The following is a 15934-nucleotide window of genomic DNA, read 5'->3' as shown; positions in this document are numbered from 1 at the left end:
CGGCCTGGCACTGTAACCCGGGCGGGCTGCCTGGCGCCCGCGGCCCGTGGCTCCAGCTCTGCTCTCACCAGTTTGGGTGAATGAGGATTTGAGCTGCAGCGGCATGGAACAGCCGTCCTACAAATTAGCAGAAGTCCGCAGGGCTGAAAGGAAATTAGAAACCTTAGAAGTTACAGGTTTCTAGGCTGGAAGAGATTTTAGAATTTTTTTTTTTTTTTTAATCCACCCCCATTTACAGACTGAACGGAAATATGAGTTCAGGAAAGGAAGACTTACTTTAAGCTTCTGCTGGTTGCAGGGCTCTCCCTAGGCCAGTGCTTCTTTGAGTATGTCCCCTGTGGACATTTTGCTTCAACTCGCCCTGGGAATTCATTAAAAATGCAGGTTTTGCAGAGACTGCAATGGGTGTGGTAGGGGGTCTAGAAATCTGGATTGTCAAGGCTTCCAGGTGATTCTTATTTTGCCCATGATGAAAGAGCTACTTCTCTAGGATTCAACCTACCTACTGGGAGGGGCATCTCTTCAAGGCTGGGGTGGGGTGCGGTGGACGGGGGTGGGAGATGTGTGCAGCTGAAGTTGTCGACCAGCTGAGATGCAGACATGTAGCCTCTGAGCTGTTTGAGACCTTGCCACTGAAAGCCAGAGCTTTACTTCCTGACCCTTTAAAGGACTGTGACTTCCAGTATTGCTCAAGGAAAGCTGATGCTTGGTCTTCTTTGTTGCCCAAATAAGTAAGTCAGGTACCCTGCCGTCTGGAGAGTCACTCTTCTCCCGGGGGCAAGGAGATGTGATTCTCCGTACTCAGGTTTTCTACTGTCCTCTCTTCTCTGGGCGTGGGAGACTCGCATCAGGCAAGGCAGGAAAGGCTGATGTTCTCACTGTTGAGAAGTAGGTTTTATATTCTGGATTTGGTGAGAAATATGGCCACCTCCCCCGGAACATGTACACACACAAAATTCCCATGAATTCCAGAAGATGAAGGAAGCACTTGAGCACAAAACTAAGGACACTTGTTAGAGAACAACTTCCCTACTTTAACTGACGCTAGGTTCTCTCTGAGGGCATCTGCTAGCGGACCTAGGGGATATTTAGAATAGCTAACTTCCAAGGAGACAGTGGTTGTGGTAGAAGCCACACATTTTGCAAAATGCTGATCATCATTGGAGCTGGGTGATGGCTTTATGGAAGCTCATTACTCCATTTTCTCTTGGGTATGAAATTTTCATAATAAAAAGGAAAAAAAATCAAAATAAAATAACTAATTTTCTTCAATCCAACCTGCATTTGAGTCTTGGTTATTGAGGGAATTGGGGATGCCAGTTGCATGCCAAAAAGGACTAACTGAGTCTCAATGATACAACGCAATTCCCAAATTATGCAGTTCTAAAAAATCCTGTATTAGGGTGGTCAGCAGCCATGAAGGAGGAGCTCTGCAGTTTCAGTGGGTATAAGATTTATCCTGGACAAGGGAGCTATACCAGGACAGATGGGACGTTTTTCCAATTTCTTAATGTAAAATGCATGTTGGCATTCCTTTCCAAGAGGAACCCTTGACAGATAAACTGGATTGTCCTCTACAGAAGAAAGCATAAAAAGGGACAGTTGGAAGAAATTCAAAAGACAAGCACTCACCATGCAGTTAAATTCCAGAGGACTTTCACTGGTGCATCTCTTGCTGATATTATGGTCAAGAGGAATCAGAAACCCAAAGTTACAAAGGCTCAACAAGAACAAGCTATCAGGGCTGCTAAAGAAGCAAAAAAGGCTAAGCAAGCACCTAAAAAGACAGCAATGGCTGCTGCTAAGGCTCCCACAAAGGTGGCACCTAAACAAAAGGTTGCAAAGCCCATGAAGGTTTCTGCTACCAACTTGGCGGAAAATGCTAAGTTGGCAGATCAGATTTTTAAATAAAGATCTGACTAACTCAGACTTGTACTGGCTTTTTAATACTCTCAAAACCAGGGTTGTTGGACCGGCCTGGGAATAGTCGAACTATGTAGTTAAGAATTTTTTTTTTAGGAGTTAAGGATTTTTGAAGAGCTTGTGTCAAACCTTTAAAATAAATTACATTCTTGTTAAATAGAATAGCACTTTTCCATGAAGTGGGAATACTTGATAAATCCAATTAATAGATGAGAAATAGGACTAAGTTATTATTACTTAATATGTTTATGCTGTTAAAAAAATCCTGTTACACTCCAAAGGTCAGGTTTCCACCGTTAATTTATAACTTCTTCTATCTTCCATGGGGGGTTTATATCACAGTCAGCTACTACCAGAAAAATACTGCAGGACAAGCCACCCCCATGCGAAGTGGTGTAAGAAAATGAACTTTTATTCTGGAACAGGTGCCTGCCAGCCAGCTGGAGCAAGTTTGCTTCAGACTGTGGGCAGTTCTGATGATTTCAGCTGCTCAAGTGTGTCCCAGGTGTTTCTTGTTTTTCTAGGGTATGTTCTTCTCATGGCAGGGACAGGGTCTCAAGAGAGCAAGCCTCTGTTTGCATCGTGTCTGCTAACATCCGGCTGGACCAAGCAAGTCACATGGTGGAGCCCAAAGACAAGGGGAGTAGAAGCACAACCTGCCTTTAGTAGGAAAAACCACTGCACACATGGCAGAGGGAGTAGATGCAGAGGAGCCAATAATCTATTCACCACAGGGCTAGTCCATTGCTTTTTTCACTTCAATACAAAAGTAACCACCCACAGCATTTTAGACCATCCGGCCCCCTTTTCAGGCAGGTCTCCCCGCAGAGGTCCAGGGCCAGCCCTCTGCCCAGCCCAGATGCTCCCTCCACTGGCTTCCCTTGGCTTTGATGGGACCATTCCAAAACCTGGCATCAGCTTTCCTAAAATTATGATGTCAGTGACCGAACGGTCATAATATATAAAATCTAAAAGGCTGTCAAATTGGATCCAGACATCTAAGGGATAATGAGACGTGCATTAGTAGGCTGGATGCATATATGGAAACACACCAGGTCCGTGTTATCAGGAAGCTGTATAATTCTGAATGGGACAGCTTACACCCACCTAGCTGTTCAAAAGCTTACCCTTCCTTAACAGGGGTCATTGGAAAATCCATTTTCTCCTCTGGTAAAATTGCTCTAAGGCCACCTAGAAAAAAGAACCCAAAACTTTAAACCCAAAACAAATGTGAAAGATCAAAATGTTTCAATTTGCTTCAAAATGTTTCAATTTGCTTCTACATTCTGCCCCAGTTAATGAAAAGATTTTCAGTCACCAGGAGGGGCATATTCCAGAAGCCCTCAGAAAAAAAATACAACAGTTTTCCTTTTGAGACTTGGTGTTATTGGCTTCCATGGGTAAAGCGTAGAAACAGTTTCTTCTGATGTGGAAACGTAAGGTTTGCTTGTCCCATCCATTGAGGGAAACCATGTGGTGGATTGAGGACGTAAAAACGGTCCCAATTAAATGTAAGCAGAAGTGATAGTGAGTCTTTAAAAGAGTGCATGAGTTGTCCTGTCCCTTTCTTTGCCATTTAAGGCATATGTAAAGAATGGTGCCTTTATCACCTTAATCTCCGAAAGACGACAGTGAGCAGCGTCCCCAGTTGCTCTGTCATGAACATGTAGCATACGGGGAAAATAAATCTTTGTTTTAAGCTCCTGAGCTTTTGAGGTTATTTGTCAGCACACCGCAGCCTATCCTGTCTTGTCTGATACATAATGCTAGGACTTAGCTTCCCTGTGGATTTGCCATGCTCCTTCATTTATAGTTCTAGATCACTTTAGCACCTTCCTCTTTTAGAGATTCTTACTAAAAAAAAAAAGGGCCCCAATGCTTCCCCTATTCCTGGATCCTCACTGTCTGACCCTCACCTGGCTGAAGCAACTTCTCTAGCCAAGACATGGTGGTGTCTGTTTCCCATCGCTTGAATCTGTGGCCTTGGGATCTGCTTTGGCTACTAGAATGCTGTAGAAGCGAGGATGGTCCAGTTCTGAGCAGAGGCCTTAAGAGGGCTGTGTGGGTCCTTCTCGGAGCACCCAGCCCAGCAGCCATGCCAGCCAGCCCAGGCCGCCGGCTGGGGGACATGACCACTGTAGCAGAGATGGCCCAGGCCCACCAGCCCCGACTGACCTGTCAGCTGCCCACGTGGGCCTGGCTGGAAGCTACCAAACCTGCCCGGATCAGCAGGACTGCCCAATTGACCCATGGCGCTGGTGAGCAGGAATAAATGTTTACTGTTCTATGCCACTGAGACTTTTTGGTAATAAATAAAGTTTACAAGGGAATGAGGGAGCTCATTAAGAAGTGAACCTGCTGAACAGGGGGAATGATTTTTCTCTTCTTAGTGGGATTAGGTGGGGCCAACCCAAAGGGGAAGACAGCAGTAGAAAAAAAATAGCTTAATTAATTTTAACATGCCTCTAGACTGCTTCATGACTATACATTGCTGAAATAGAGCATTTATTCCTCAGTATTTTAAAAAATACTATGTTATGTTGTGTTATATTATGTGTATTGTTATATATCATATTATATTTTGCATTATATTATATTGTTATATTGTAGTCAGAAGTACTGGTTGGAGGGATGAGATTGTATTTAGGGAAGGATGGTAAAATAGGGAGGATAGCCTTAAAAACAAAGCCTTTGAACTATCTCACGCAACCCCATAGTCCATCTTTAGGAGATATGTAAGAAAAGTCAAGAGCGTTCTTTCAACCAGCTCTTGTCCTTGAGAGACTTTGTGGGAGCCGCTGCCTAGTGTGGCGGAGCGAGGTGCAAATTCTCTTTTCTGGGTGGGCAATTCTAGGGAGGCCTTGGGAAGGCTGATGGGTTGTGTCTCCTGAAACAATGGAAAGTCAAGCAAAAGATTCAGCTGTCTCTTCCAGAAAGAATAATTCCAAATGCTAGCCAACGTCTCTAGCTCTCTTTGATAATGGAAAACAGATGGGTCTGAAAAGTGAGGTGGCAAATGCTAGCAGGTGAGAGATTTCCTCTGAGTTTCCTACATGAAGAGACAAAGTGCCATTAGGCCACTAACACTCCACTGACACCCCCTAGTCCCCAGGTGTGTCTTGGAGGTGACGCCAACCCCCAGCCTGATTCCTATATGACCCCACAGCAGTCAGGAGGTGGGTTCCTGCAGGGCTGGCTCTGCCCATGAACTTCCGAGTCTCACTCTATTGTCAAAAGGGCGCTGCAGGACACTTCCCAGAGCACCAGCTTCTTCTTGGAGTGGCTCTTGGGCTTCGCTAATCTGAAGCTTTCTGTTTCGATGCCTTAAAGTGAGTGACGCAGGAGAGAGGGGCACAGTTTATTTTTAAACTTCTTTTATTGTATAGTATAACATATATACAAAGCAAAGAAATAAAAAAGCAATAGTTTTCAAAGCACTCTTCAAAAAGTGGTTACAGAATAGATCCCAGAGTTTGTCATGGGCTACCATATGATCCTCTCATATTTTTCCTTCTAGCTGCTCCAGAATATAGAAGGCTAGTGGGCTTAAGTATTTTTTTTATCATCACAAGGACTGTTTTTTCCTTCTTTTTTGGTGAACATATATACAAAAAAGCTATAAATTTCCAAGCACAGCCCCCACAGTTAGCTGTAGAACATATTTCAGACTTTGACATGGATTACAATTTCATAATTTTAGGTTTTTACTTCTAGCTGCTCTGCAATACTGAGAGCAATACTAAAAGAGATAACAATTTAATGATTCAGCATTCATATTCATTTGTTAAATCCTATCTTTTATGTATAACACCACCATCACCTTTGGTCTTTCTGTACCTCTCATTGGGGTTGTTTAGGCTATGGCAATTCTAAATTTTTGATATTGGAAGGGTCTGTCACTAATATGGGGTAGGGAGATGGAACTATTTGATGTTCTGGAGAGGCTGGGCTAGGTTTCAGGCCTTATCTGAACCAGGGACCCATCTGGGGGTTGTAGGTTTCTGGCAAGTTCCTCTAGTGCCTGGAACCCTTGTGGAATCTTATATATTACCCTAGGGGTTCTCTAGGATTGGCTGGAATGGTCCTGGTTGGGGGTTGGCAGGTTATGATAGGTAGCAAGGTCTACCTGAAGCTTGCGTAAGAGCAACCTCCAGAGTAGCCTCTCAACTCTATTTGAACTCTCTCTGCCACTGATACTTTATTAATTACACTTCTTTCCCCCTATTTGGTCAAGATGGAATTGTTGATCCCATGGTGCCAGGTCTGGATTCACCCCTGGGAATCCTCTCTCACGTTGGCAGGGAGACTTTCATCCCAGGATGGGCTATGATTTCACTTGCAGAGTTGGGCTTAGAGAGACTGAGGCCACATCTGAGCAACAACAGAGGTCCTCCAGAAGTAACTCTTAGGCATGCCTATAGGTAGTCTAAGCTTCTATGCTACCTACATAAGCTTCACAAGTGTAAACCTCATGATCGAGGGCATGGCCTATTGATTTGGGTGTCCCTAAAGTTTGACACAGTATCAGCGGATTCCCTGATAGTAAGGTTTAATAGTTCCATATTCTTTCTGCCGTCCCTCAGGGGACTTTGCCAATACTTTTTGATTATCTGGTTGATATACTTTGGGATGTTTCCAGGCATTACAATAATCTATATAGTATTTAAAGGACCTCTTTCTCATTCTGTGCGCTCTGTGTTTCAGTTGTTCAAATGAGCTATACAGGCGGGCACAATTTATTTTAACGCTGCCGAATCTAACAATGAATAGTAATCAGTTCCTCAGGTAATGTTTGCATGGACCTTCTTCCATGTGGAGGTCTCAGGAAATTCCACTATTACTGACCCCTCCAGTTTTAACACTATAGCGACGTTGTTCCCATTCACAAGGGAAAGGTTTATACACTACAATTCTGCATTCTGGCGTGTGTGAATACGTGCGCACAATGTGTACATATGTATACACATAGCTTTGTTATCCTTGCAAAGTTCTCAATGCAGTTAAAATGGTTTGTGAAAGTTTTTCCTTAAATCCCCTCCAGATGTGTCAAACAGCGTCTTGTAAATCGGACTTTTCTTTTTCTTTTTAGTTTTTGTTTGCTGGTATTTGGTTTTAATGTGCCAAGCATTTTGGATTATATAAAAGAGATTACTACAGAAAAGGACTGTTCGCTCTCTCTCTCTTTTGCCTCCTCTTCCAAAGAATTCTCTTTAAATGTAAGAAGTCGAAAGCTTCCTGTGTTATTCTTTGGCCTGCCCCCTGCTACATTCAAACCCTCGTCTGAGCCAGAAGAAGAGTCGGGGAAGCAGCCCCAGGCTGGCAGCTAGCTTCCAAAGTCTTCCCTCTCCAAGCGAAGACATAAATTAAAGCTGACACTTGGAGTGTGTGTGAGCCTGCTGCCTTCAGGTTTGTGCTCTGCATGAGCTTATTTATTTTTGCTCCGCTGCAAAAAGATTTATGACCCCTAATTATGAATTCTGACACTCTTGTGCTACATGGATGCACTTAGATTGGTTTTCACTTTCTGATGGCTTTGAAAAGCGTTCCTTTTCAACTCTAAAGCCTCCAGGGCAACAAGGGTCCCTTTTGAAAAGAGGGTCTGGCCAGTGCCACAGCGCCCAGGAGAGGCTGTGCGTGCTCAGCGAGGGTCTGTTGCCGGCCCCAGGGATGATGGATGGAGAATAACGCTGGACGCAGCTTTATTTCCTCTTTCTTGGCCCTTTTCTCTTCCAGAGAATCGAAGTGAATGTATAAAAATGTGTTTCTAAATAAAAACTGGCAGGCAGAGTGTCAGCCTGGAAATAACCTTTTCAAGACATTTCAGGGAAACAAGAGCTCTTCATTATTCAAAGTTTTTAAAAGATAACAGTTGTTGGCTGATTTGGCTGGGACAAGGCTGTTGTCTCAACAAGTGAGAAATTACACTGATTTTGCAAAAACAGAAAAACTGATGTATCAGTCATTGTCATTTCATCAAAACAGACATAGGAAGATGAGGTATCCTGACAGTTTCCCCAGCTAAATGCACTGCTCACAACTTTTTCTTCATAATTAAGCAAGAAGAGAGGTCAGGCTGATGGATGCTTGGGAAAATGGACACTGCCCAGGCCTGGGGCATTCTGATGGAGGCAGAGGGACGTCAAAGAGGGTCCTGGCTTTGATCTAAAAACGCAGAGCTCTTCTGGAGCCTGGGTGGGACTCTGAGCCTGGGGCTCCTGCCTCCCTCTCTTGGCCTCCATTTCATACCCTACAGGCACGTGGGCTCAATTTTTGGAGCTGGGGGTGTGAGTGCAGACGGGCCTACAACTTTGCCCCTCACCCGGGAGAGCAGACGCCCCGGGGACGGGGGGCAGCAATGTGTGAGGTTATGATAAGACCTCCTGGAGGGTCAGAATTCTTTTTTTTCCAGAAAATTCTGTAGTAAAAGAGAAATAGTTTATTGGTAACATATTTTAAAACATGGTTGTTGGCGACTGAGTCATGCTCCCCACAAAAGACATGCTCAGGCCATAATCTGCGTTCCTGGGGGTGAGAAGTCACTTGTAAAGAGGACCTTGGAGACGCCCTCATTAGGTAAGATGTGGGCTCTTTTGTGAACTGGATCTCAAAGATCCTGTTTGGATGAGGCCAAATTGAAGCAGGGGGGCCTTAATTCATAAGTTTGAAGTCCTGTAAGGACAGGAAATCTAGACAGAGATACAGCGCAAGAGGAACAGAAGCCAGAAGAAGTTGTATGACGGAGGCAGAGATGTGAGCCAAGGAACCCCAAGGATTGTGGCAAGCCAGCCCCAGAATGCTCCAGACTCCAGGAGAGAGCCCAGCCTAATGAGACCTTGATTTTGGAAAAACTGTGACACAACACATTTCCACTATTTAAGCCAACCCATTGTGTGGTATTTGTCATAGCGGCCCTGGCAAACTAAGACAATTACAATTTTAAAACTGAAAAACAAACCTAGGAATATTATGGAATAGGAAATAAAATAGACAAAACATTTAGCATAAAATATGAGCCTCCAGGAGTCTCCATTGCTCGCTCTGGTATTAGAATACTGTGGTGGATAAATCTGAGAAGCACTTTCTATGGTTGTCCCTACACCCCTCCATTGGCTAGAAGAACAGGGTTGAAATGAACTTCATTGTTGAAGAAAATAAGTGAGACTTATTGGTAAATGCAGCCTTGTAGGAAAGTTGCAAATCAAATAACCTCAACTAAAGGAGCCACCATCTTCCTCCTTCTTCTCCTGGCAATGGACTGTCCCAAGTTATATTAAGCCACAGTGGGGACAGTCTCAAACACTTGGTCCAGACTTAGTGGTCTGGACTTCAATTTTCCTATGGAGGCACCAGCCATGTCTGCATTCTTGTCCCAAAGACCCCCTACCATGAAACTGTTCCCACGAAGAGCTGCTCTGAAGACCCAACTAACCATTCCAGGAAACTTGCTGCTGTGATTCTCAATCCATGAACTAGAATGCCTTCATTACACATTCATTACACAGACCCATAAATTCCTCTACACTAGAGTCAGTGATCTTTTTAAAATGAAAATTAAATCACACCACAGCCTTCCTTGCTTAAACCTCTTGGATGATTCCCCATGAGGTCAGAATGAAGGGCAAACTCCTGGCCGCAGCTCCATAAGCCCACAGGGCCTACCAGCCTCTCTTTCCAGGCCCATCTCCCACCTCTCTCACCATATTCTGCTAAGCTTCAGCCACAGTGGTTTTTTTTCTCTTCCATGAATGTGTCCGGCTCACTTTTATCTCACAGAGTATGCACTGCCTGGAATGTTCTAACACTGAGACCTTTGCTTAGCTGGCCACTTCCTGCCATCCTGGTCTCTGTTCAAATTTCACTGCGGGGTGAGGTTCCCTGACAATGCCATCTGACTGCTTGCTACCCTTGTCCCCGTGCCATGCTGCCTTCACTTTCGTCATGGAATTCATCAGTATCTGAAGTGATCTTGCTCATTTAATTATTTACTTATACACTTTAAATCCAGGAGAGTGAGGAAAGCCTTTTCTGTCGTATTCTACACAACATCCCCAAGTCTGGCACCACTCCTGATAAACATTTGCCAAGTGAATGAATGAATGAATGAACCAGTGGCCAAGGATCAACAGGGAACAAAAACGGAAGCCACCTGCCTTCATGGAGCTTTCAGGCCAGCTGAGGAAGCAGAAATCACATGGCCACTCCCCACTCCATTAGCGCTAACCCCAGAACGTGGCCTATTATGGGATCGTTACAGATGGATTTAAGTTCAGATGGGGCCATATGGAAGCAAGGTAGAGCCTTCATCCATTGTGACTGGTGTTCTTATAAGAAGGCACATAGACAGACAGACAGACTATGGACATGTGATTAGGGAGGCAGATGCATCTCCAAGTCAAGGAATCCCTGGGCCACCAGAAACTGGGAGAGACGTGCAACAGAGTCTCCCCTACAAGTTTTCAGAGGCTGCCTGGCCCTGCTGACCCTTAATTTTGCATGTCTGGCCTCCAGAACTGTGAGAGAATACACTTCTGTGGTTTTAAATTATTCAGTTTGTGGGATTAGGTCACAGGAGCCCTATGGAACTAGGATCCATGGTAAGTGCTGGGGGCGTTATTATGGATTTAACCTTGGCTAGTCCGAGATCCAGGGAAGCTTCTCTGGGCAGGTGAAGCTCGCAGACATAATCTGAAAGATGAAAGAGAATTTTTCTAATTTCCTGTCAATTTGGTTAGCAGCCTGGCTCTAAGAAGTAACAGCAAGAGAAGGAAATCAGATGTGAGTGGGTGGCTCCCTGGAGAAGCTGCTGAGCCTCAATTCAAGCCCACTGGACTTCATTGGCCCAAACCATTTTTACACATGAATTCACCCCCTTCCCTTCCCTTTTTTTTAAACATGCACAGGCTCCAGGAATTGAACCCAGGTCTCTGGCATGGCAGGTGAGAATTCTGCTACTGAGCCACCGTTGCACAACACTCCCTTCCCTTTATTTCCTTCTTTCTCATCTTTTTTTTCCACTGAAAAAAGTATCTCACTTAAAAAATATTCCTCACAACATACACTGATTTATTTTCAATCTAGGTTTGCTCCCATCGCCCCAAATATTTATGTTTTCAATGTTGATATTTGGGGAAAAAAGTCTCCTCCTGCACATTTTGGTCCTTCCTAGTTGCCACAGGGCCATGATTTCACGCTTGATGATTGAGGCTGAGGTGCTCTTTCTGCCTTCCAAAGTAGGTGTTCCCCTCCTTCCATCACCACCCCCAATAGCTTTGGTCTGACAGGTGGCACAAGAGGCTGGAGGGCAAGGGGCCAGTGTTAGGGCTCAGCAGTGCGGTTTTCAAAAGTTTTAAGTGGATAAATCAGAAACCCAGTCAGGCTCTGCCAGGGGCATTTTCCGTTCTCCTTAAATTCTACTCAAAGGGAATTTCTTCTGCTTGCCTCCTCTTTATTTAAATCAGCTTCTGAATGTGATGGTTGCAAGAACTACTTGAGGTGTGGGGAGTTCCTCTCCATCTTTGTTCCTTTCCCCTTGGCAGAGCCTCCTTGAGAGCAGTAAAATTCAGGGCAGACTGAAGACTCCATGGCTGCTTGTGGCTTCAGAGGCTCTCTCCTGGGAAAAACCACTCATTCCTTAAAGCATTGTAAGGGCTCTGCTCCTGGGGGGCAGGTCTTCTTTTAAAGTGTGTCTCTACCTGGAAGCAATAAAGCACTGGGATGACCATCTAGGAAAACTGCCCATCCTTGTCCTCCACGTCTGGATGTGTATTTCAAGGACAGAACTTCCTGTCTCTAATCAGATAGAGACTGCAGTTATGGGCAGTTAGGAAAACCAAGTTCTCTGGATGGAGAGTTCAAGTTCCAGCTGCTAGACTGGTGGCATGCATTGCTCATTTGTTTCCCACAGCCCTGCTTTGTCAGCTGCCACCCTCCAGTGGGACAGGAGAGAGAGTCTCCATCCAAGGCAATGGCCATAACATGGGCCAGCACAGCTCTTGGACACTGAGCACCCACGTGCCTCTGAAGAGAGTGTAACTGTCCCTTTCAGTGCTATGGGGTTGTGTGTTAGATGCTTGCTTCTTCAAGGCAGTGATAGAAGGTTGATGATTGTTTTAAAGCCATTCGAAGGCCTGCAAACTTTGAACAATTGATTAAACAGAAAGCTGAAGTTTATCTGAAAAGTCACGTTTTTAGCTAAAAGGGTCAGATCCTTGTAGAGACTGATAAATCACAAGCAAAAAGATTTCACTTTTGTGGGTAAGTGCCATTAGAAGTCAAGAAGAGAAAATATTCTAGGGTGAAAATATTTCCTTAGATATTCTTATAAGTAAGGCTTGGTTTGTGCTGTAGGTAAAACTTGAGATGGAAAGGAAAACATATATGGGGAAACAAAAAATTTATGAGGGTTTTTGGAAAGGAGGCATTTTTTGACAGATGGATGCAGTTTGGGGCTTTTTTTTGGTTTTTTTTTGAGATTGTTTTTTAATTCTTTCACCTGAAATTCTGCTTAAAAGCTTTGCAGGATAAAAAAGCTTTGGGTGTTGATTGTATATATAATGTCCTGTTATGAATTCAGCATTAATTTTCTCAAGAAATATATGTGGTCTGATAGGATAAGAGTATTTTCTTTCCCTTTTAGCTTCTTAAGACTGAGAGAATCTGAATTCAATATGAAAAACTCACTCCTTAGGTGACTGCTAATTAATTAAGCAACTGCATCTCAAATAAGAACTGAGGGCACAAATAAATAGGAAGAAAGAGACGATACGTGTTCCTTAAACCTTTGGCTCAAAATGAAGTTATAGTCATAGCATTAGGGATAAGTCCTCGATTTCCTGTTTCATAAATTCATAAAACACTGGAAATCAGGTATTTCTGAACCATTCAGTCCCCACTTTTAATGGATTTAAAAAATCTCACTGAAGTTCTCCCACATGCCCAATTTCTCAATGCATGTTTCTTGTTAGATGTACTCAGTATGCTTTAGCTCTTGCTTGTTAAAGTTATTTACATGGCTTAAGGTCAAATGGCGTTGTTTCACATTTTGCTTGATGGAAACATCACCGGACCCCATCGTTTTTATAGCAAAAGATCAGTTTCAATGAGGTGGTGGAGAACTTCACTTCTAATATGTCTGCTTCGCAATACATTAGCCAGGCATTCACATCTTCTGGAGAAGATATAAAGTCACGAGGTCTGTATCTGGAGTTTCGATGTGGTAGTTCCTGATCTCAGCTGGGCTGCTTTGCACATTGTCATGTTAGCAGACCATGGAGGGAGAAGGTCAAGTGTAGCATTCTTTCCAACAGAGGCAATGGAGCAGTGGGTTTGCTTGCTAGGGGATTGTGTAAGCAACTGCTATGTCTGGAGGTCATCGATGGTAACTGGAGGAGAAAAAAACTGAACTGAACAGGCAGCTTCTGCTTCATGAGGCTCCTCCGAAAGACTATTTACAAGCCTCTGAGTCCTACTCTGGTAGAACTGAGTTTTACGGAGTTAAAAAAAAGCTGTAAAATAAGCTTAAGTCAGCCCATCGAACATTTGATAGACCAAAAGTTTCGGGGAGGGGGGTGGGGTGGGTAGGGGAAGGGAGAGGAAAGAGAACCCATTCCAAACGCTGCCTACTTTATTCCTTTCCTCTGTTTTTGTCTCCCAGGCTCTCACCTCTTTCCCCAAGTCTGCAAGTAGAGCAAACAGGAGGGAAATGGCCAAAATGGTAGCCACTTCTGCTCTCCTGCTCTTTTAGTAAAGCCTCTAGACTTAGGCAGCCATTTCCCTTGGGTCATGGATGTACAGAGTCACATTCTATTAGCTCAGCAGCACATGCAAAATAATAACCATAAACCCAAAAATGTGCTGTAGAATTTTCTCCAGCTCTCTTAATGAGCTCTGCAAAACTCCTCTCTCAAGGAGAGCGGGGAATGTGTCATTTCAAACACATTTTTAATAGTTTCTCTTGGCACTCTCTGAAGAAGGGGGAAGCAGGCTGACGCGGCTGGAGGAGAGACAGCAACGAAACAAGAGAAATGTTAAACAAATCACCCAGGTGCTGGTAGCACTCGGAGAGCGCCGGGAGCTGCCTGGCAAACTGTGGGTCATCAGGCAGCCATCAGCCTAGGTGCATGGTTCTAGAAGTCAAAGCAGCAGGGCACAGGGCAGGCAGGAATTTCTCTTAGTTGCATGCATTTTGGAAAGCCTTTTTTCCTCCTCTATGATCAGGCAGGATTTTGAGACACAGAGGAAAGAGGTAGAAAGAGTGGAAATGGTAGCAGGTGCCAGACCACCAAGGAGCTCTTGGCTGTAGGGGCTGATGATACCTGATGAAGTTCAACGCATCAGAGATGTCAAAGACAAGAGGATCCGGAAGGCCCGGGGGCCAGCAGGAGATGTGTGACTCCTGGGCTTCTCCTTCTTAAGAACCCAAAACAGCCGCCAAACTACCAACAACTGACATGGAAGCCTTATACTCAGGGCAAAAACAGGCACGTGTAATAAGAACGCTATCTCCCTTTTCCCATCGGCACATAGTTTCTTTTTTTTTCACATGGGCAGGCACCAGGAATCGAACCCAGGTCTCTGGCATGGCAGGTGAGAACTCTGCCACTGAGCCACATGGCCCATCCGGCACAGAGTTTCTTAACCGAAAATCTAAACTCATCGTCAGCCAGTGGGTCAGAATATTTGAAATCAGGACGATTCTGGGAAATCTGTGACTGATGACTGAAATACAGGTTTAGTTCAACATGTTGACTGAAATAACTATGGTTTTCAAATGAGGAAATACTCTTCTTGAAAAAACAATGTTTTTCTCTTTTTATTTTATACCCAATAATGAAGAGGTTATTTCTTAATGATCAATTGCAATGGGTTTTCTGGTTTTAAGGAAGAGAGGAGACAGAGATGATTGAATCATGGGGCTAAAAATGATGCGAGAGTCACCTGTTTCCCAACCCCTTGTTTTAGCAGGGAGGATACCGGGTTTCCAAGAGCCAACAGAAGCAGTGGCTGAGAAGCCCAGGGCCTCTGCTTCCAGTTCAGGCTCTTCCCCTCACCTTCTCTAGGCCTGACTCTTTACTTCATCTCAGCCAGGTCTGCCTTAAGAGGTCCGTTTCCAGGCATCCCACTCCCCACCCCCAGTCCCACTGTCTCCTGTGGAACACGGAGCAATCTCATCCTATATGCCCAAATCTTTTGCAGCCTTGCAGCCCAAGCACCATCCTTGGGAAGGAAAATGCTAAGTGGACTCTGGCTTCGGTACAAGGAGTCTAATCATGGTGAGTGGCTGGTAGGAACCATGAGAAAGACAGAGGCTCTCTGGAAGCCTCCTGCGGTACCTCTGCCTCCCCGAGCCTTGAGGGTGTTCCCCCAGCCTCCTTCAGGTCGCCTCTGTCTTCCCCAACAAAAACATCTGGTGGTTTCAAAACTGAAATTTTCATGCATGTCAACTCACGCAGGAATGTAGAAAAGCTGTTCTGAAAAACATCGCTCGCCCCCACTGCCAAACCAGTCAGCAGGAATGAACCACTGTTGTTATAAAGCTCCACTCTGCCTTCTTCACCAGCCCCAGAAGGAACAAAAGAGAATGTTTCATGAGACCAGGCAGAAGGATTAAATAAGACCTGACCAAAGCGTATGCCAACGCCCCTGTCTTCCTCTCCACCCCCTCCTCTCTTTCTTTCTTCCAGACAATTCCTGGGACTGCTGGCAAGAAGAGGGGATGTCAGGGTACTCTGCGTTCACAACAAATTCTTCTCTGTCCTTAAGTGGAAAAATATTTTATGACATGGCAAAGCAACTGCTTGTTCTCGGAGTGATTCACAAAGAAAACTCAGCGACCTAACGATGTGCGTCCATGCCAAGAACGAGGCAAAAGTGACCCAGAATCAGCAGGCTCAGAGGAATTGGGAAGTCATTTACGGTGCTGGGCCGCCTTTCCTCCAAGAACTCAGAACTTTCTCACTGTGGACTGTGAAACTTCCTCAACTGCTGCTCCTGGGCTCAAGTCCAGTGAGTA

General features: G+C 44.6%; 1 protein-coding gene and 1 pseudogene across 1 annotated transcript in view; both read left to right on the top strand.

Annotated features, from left to right (window-relative positions):
• The window catches only part of ANKRD26 (ankyrin repeat domain containing 26), a 1272391-nt gene that overhangs the window by 451539 nt on the left and 804918 nt on the right, over positions 1-15934 (top strand). The gene's annotated exons all lie outside the window — the stretch shown is intronic.
• On the top strand, positions 1336-2105 carry LOC143688245 (large ribosomal subunit protein eL24 pseudogene; annotated as a pseudogene).

The sequence above is a fragment of the Tamandua tetradactyla genome, chromosome 1 (assembly GCF_023851605.1).
Source record: "Tamandua tetradactyla isolate mTamTet1 chromosome 1, mTamTet1.pri, whole genome shotgun sequence".
Taxonomy (NCBI): Eukaryota; Metazoa; Chordata; class Mammalia; order Pilosa; family Myrmecophagidae; genus Tamandua; species Tamandua tetradactyla.
Note: the sequence above shows the minus strand (reverse complement) of the source record. Positions and strands in the feature narration are given on the sequence as shown.